The sequence below is a fragment of the Engraulis encrasicolus genome, chromosome 9 (genome assembly GCF_034702125.1).
Source record: "Engraulis encrasicolus isolate BLACKSEA-1 chromosome 9, IST_EnEncr_1.0, whole genome shotgun sequence".
NCBI classification, from domain to species: domain Eukaryota; kingdom Metazoa; phylum Chordata; class Actinopteri; order Clupeiformes; family Engraulidae; genus Engraulis; species Engraulis encrasicolus.
Genome location: NC_085865.1, coordinates 10,182,310 through 10,187,309, shown reverse-complemented (window position 1 = coordinate 10,187,309; position 5,000 = coordinate 10,182,310). Strand labels below are relative to the sequence as shown.

Genomic DNA, 5,000 nt, shown 5'->3' with positions numbered 1-5,000 from the left:
TTTACATGTTAACAGAGTTTTAGAAATCTCCCCGTAGCCCCATAATGCATGCCGTTCCACCAGTGGAACACTGTAATATGCCGTGTACAGACCAAGAGCGAACGGAGCGAACGGAGCGAACGGAGCGAACGAAGCAATGGAAGTCATTATTTTTCTATGGAGGGCACGCGACCAGTGCTACCAAAGCGAATTCGTCCGGAGCGAAGCTTCTTGAGCGACCAGAGCGAATTTTGGAGAAACTCAAGATAATCACAGGTGAATTCGCTATGACGCGGTTCGGCGAAAACCAATTGCAAATACAGAAAACTTCTTCTGCTACCCACGCTACCAGGCAGCTCCGTTCGCTTTTGGTCTGGACACAGCAATAGTCATTGAAAAGATTACTACCACAGTACTACACCACTATGACATAACACAGGGTCTTAAGTAATGCACTACGACTTGGTCATTGCCATTCTGGTAACAGAAAACATATAATGCTGTGTCTTAACGGGTTAAGACTGCACTCTATAGATATCCATTTTAGGGAGCTGAAACACACACGTCACAATGGTGATGCTGTTTTTATCCAAATGCAATTTTATAAGTAAATGGATGAAAGAATATCTATGCTTAGGTGTGTGTGTGTGTGTGTGTGTGTGTGTGTGTGTGTGTGTGTGTGTGTGTGTGTGTGTGTGTGTGTGTGTGTGTGTGTGTGTGTGTGTGTGTGTGTGTGTGTGTGTGTGTGTGTGTGTGTGATCATCTACGTCTGCAGTGCAAGTGCCCCTGTGGACGTGTTTGTATCCTTCTACCAGTGCATGCTGGGTACTGACTCCATTCAAACCCTTTATAACTATTTCCTCTCTTCCTTCCTTGATCTTTGTCTGAATCCCACTTTCTTTTGCTCACCTCTCTCCTTCCCCTGTTCAATTTTCTCTATCTTCATCCCCACATCTCTTTTCTTCCACCTCTCTTTCTCTCTTCCTGACCTTGTCCTCATCTCTTTGCTTTACTTTCTTTTTCTGCCCACCCCTCCAACTCTTGCTTTCTACCTCTCCCTTCACCCAACATGCTTTTACCTCTCTCTCTCTCTCTCTCTCTCTCATGAAAGAAAAACCTCAACAAAGCACAACCTTTCGATTGACATCACTTGCAAAATCCAATAACACGGTGGCTAAATAAAAATTTAAACTCGTTTCGCTTGAATAGACATATCGGCAGCGCCAGTTATTTCAACTGTGATCCCCTTCCCTGAATTAGAATTCATTCTCAGAATGAGAATATATTCTCGGAATCGCAATTAATTCTAGGGATCAAAATTTGTTTTTTTCCGGAATCAGAATGTACTGTCAACCTCTGACCCTTGGCTTCATTTCAAGAAGAACACGAGTTCCTCTTGGCAAGCCTGGCAGTCATTTCTGACGTTAAAAAAAAAGGCTGTGCGTGTTTGTAAGTGTGTGTGCGTGTTTGTAAGTGTGTGTGCGTGTGCATGTGTTTGCTGTGCTTGCGGCTGTTCATGCTACAGCTGATGACCCAGGAGCAAAAGGCATCATCTGCTGACTGTGTGTTCTTATGCATGCCTGCTTGTGTGTGTGTGTGTGTGTGTGTGTGTGTGTGTGTGTGTGTGTGTGTTTATGTGTGTGTGTGTTTGTGTGTGTGTGTGTTTGTGTGTGTGTGTGTGTGTGTGTGTGTGTGTGTGTGTGTGTGTGTGTGTGTGTGTGTGTGTGTGTGTGTGTGTGTGTGTGTGTGTGTGTGTGCAGAGACTGGTCACATGAAAACAACATGATGCTTCTCTTGCGACTGTGATTCAGGCTAAACGGCCCGCCAGTACACTGTATGGCACAAATGGTCATTCTCTTCCTTATTGCCCTCTCTCTGCACTCTCGCAGCCGTTGTGTAATGGTTAGGGAGATGGACCGTAGATCACAGGGTTGCAGGTTCGAATCCCCCGAAGCCTTACCTCTCCCTACACCTCCATCCATGGCTGAAGTGCACTTGAGCAGGGTACCTAACCCCACACTACTCCAGGGACTGTAACCAAGAAAGAGAAGTGTCATCTAAATGTAATGTGTGAGGTCTCCTTTACATAATCCCCGTCTTCCTGGGTCCTCATCGTGTTCCTGCATTCTCTATGTGTTACATAAGGGAGCATGGTCCTCTATGTGCCTTCACGGATCTCGCTCGTTTCGTCTCCGTGCTACGCCCGCCTATAAATCAGCATGGGGAAATGTGCTTCAATAATCGGTTTTGTCGAGGCGTCGCAGTTATCTTTACTCTAATGAGCTAATGCTGTGCAGACAGAGCAGGAGGAGAGAGATAAGGAGAGAAGGAGGGAGAGGGGAGGAGGGATGGAGGAGTTGGAACGAGAGTGCAAAAGAGTGCAGAAGACAGGAGGATCTACGAATAAGTGTAAGAAATACACGCCCATGCACGCGGGTGCATGCCCGCAGACACACGCAGACACACGCAGACACGCACCCACATACACATACACACACACACGAGAAAAGAATACAAAAGAAGCTGTGAACAAATACAGAAGATAAACAAGGCTGTGACGGAATGCAGTAGACATGACGCACACACAAATGCAACGCAGGAGCACGAATATGACGCAAACACAGGAGACATTAGAGAAGCCGTGGAGCTATGATTTTTTTCCCTTGAGCTATATAGCTAAACATGAGAGAGGCTGTAGAGCTATATAGCTAAACATGAGAGAGGCTGTGGAGCTATATAGCTAAACATGAGAGAGGCTGTAGAGCTATGTAGCTAAACATGAGAGAGGCTGTGGAGCTATATAGCTAAACATGAGAGAGGCTGTGGAGCTATGTAGCTATGAGACATGAGAGAGGCTGTAGAGCTATGAGACAGGAGAGAGGCTGTGGAGCTATATAGCTATGAGACATGAGAGGCTGTGGAGCTATGAGACATGAGAGGCTGTAGAGCTATGAGACAGGAGAGAGGCTGTGGAGCTATGAGACATGAGAGGCTGTGGAGCTATGTAGCTAAACAGGAGAGAGGCTGTGGAGCTACATGTAGCTAAACATGAGAGAGGCTGTGGAGCTATATAGCTAAACATGATAGAGGCTGTGGAGCTATGTAGCTAAACATGAGAGGCTGTGGAGCTATGAGACATGAGAGGCTGTGGAGCTATATAGCTAAACATGAGAGAGGCTGTGGAGCTATATAGCTAAACAGGAGAGAGGCTGTGGAGCTATTTAGCTATAAGACAAGAGAGCTATGTAGCTAAACAGGAGAGAGGCTGTAGAGCTATATAGCTAAACAGGAGAGGGGCTGTGGAGCTACATAGCTATGAGACATGAGAGGCTGTGGAGCTATGTAGTGCTTCCGTGTGGTCCGTAGTCTGCAGGCAACGTGTCTCATTAAATCAGGAAATGCTCCGTCATCAAGAGCTCGCTTGGCAACGCTTTCATCCAAAGCTGCTTGGCAACGCATACGTCTCGGCCTGATCTCCGTGACAGCAAGCTCTCGTCTGCCTGAGAGTGATTATATTCATTACACAGACGATGAACAATATTAACATCATCCTTCTGAAGCTTTCCACAGCAGGTTCCATGAATGTTTTCCTCAAAAATAAAACTGCTGTGGGCATTCTTTGGCCTGTATTGCACCAGGCATTTTAATCAGTCATTTCCCATAAGTTCCTTCATTTTCGCGGCCATCTTGGCAGCTACTTGAGATTAGAAAGACCATGGGCATTTTTGGAATTAATGAGAAAAAATATTTTGAACTGCACATGTGCGACACTTCATGACAATACGTTCTGTTTTGCGGCCTGTTGGATCAACTGACGTGGACTGTGTAGCGACCCATGTGAGTACTAGGGGTGTAAATCACAGCCTCCATGATGATACGATTGAATATCGATATCTTATTATACGATACGATACGATACGATTCGATTCGATTTTTTTCCCAATTACTTTTCCATTACTATTAAGTTATTGGGCAGGGGCCAGCGATTAGATTATTTTCGATACTTAAGAATGCCCCACGATGCGATGCGATTCGATTCAATCATCAGAATATATCACGATGTATCGAAACATTTCGATATTATTTACACCCCATGTGAGTGCTAGCTGATGTGAGTCGCACATGTCATCTGCCACCGACCGGCAGCAGATATTCCAAAGGCATACCGATTAGGGTTGAGATGCAAGTACATCAACAAATTGACTCCGTTCACTTCTCTGGACGCTTCCTCAAGCGTTTCTTCTCCCTCTGTATAAAGTGTCTTTGTTTGTATTGCCTGTCATGCGAGTAAATGTGTGTGTTGCTTATGGACTGTCAGGGGTGGACAAACTCGATTGAGAAAGTTAAAGTCCTGCCAGACATTCAAGGACACAAAGAGTTTAGAATTACAGGGTAAAAGATGATGTGTGTGTGTGTGTGTGTGTGTGTGTGTGTGTGTGTGTGTGTGTGTGTGTGTGTGTGTGTGTGTGTGTGTGTGTGTGTGTGTTGGGGGGGGGGGGGGGGGGGGGGGGGGTGTGGGGGGGGGGGGGGGTGGGGGGGGGGGGGGGGGGGGGGGGGGCGCTGCGGCACAGTGCGCTAAGCCCCCTACATTTGAGCTTGGATGCGCACGGGGACCCCGGTTCGAGTCCGGCCATGGTCATTTCCCTGCCCTGCCCCATCTCTCTCTCCCAATCATTTCCTGTCTACTCTCATACTGTCCTGCAATAACAAAAGGCCAAAAAAAGCCCCCCAAAAAATCTTAAAAGATGATGTGAAATTAGAATAACATTTCTAGTGAAATTCCTGTGCTCCTAATACAGGTGACTTCATTAATTATCTCATTAACCTGTCTTAAGGGCTGTGGCAATTAGGATCACCTGGGTCACTGAATTGGATGGAGCAAATTCTGTACGTGACAAGGATTTTACTTTCTTAACTGTTCCTGACGATGGTCAAGAGAGTATGCTGGAGATGGTGTGTGTGTGTGTGTGTGTGTGTGTGTGTGTGTGTGTGTGTGTGTGTGTGTGTGTGTGTGTGTGTGT

At 46.2% G+C, this 5,000-nt stretch overlaps 1 protein-coding gene across 2 annotated transcripts in view; it reads right to left on the bottom strand.

The window, feature by feature from the left end:
- stau2 (staufen double-stranded RNA binding protein 2) overlaps positions 1-5,000 on the bottom strand; it is a 262,645-nt gene that overhangs the window by 167,556 nt on the left and 90,089 nt on the right. The gene's annotated exons all lie outside the window — the stretch shown is intronic.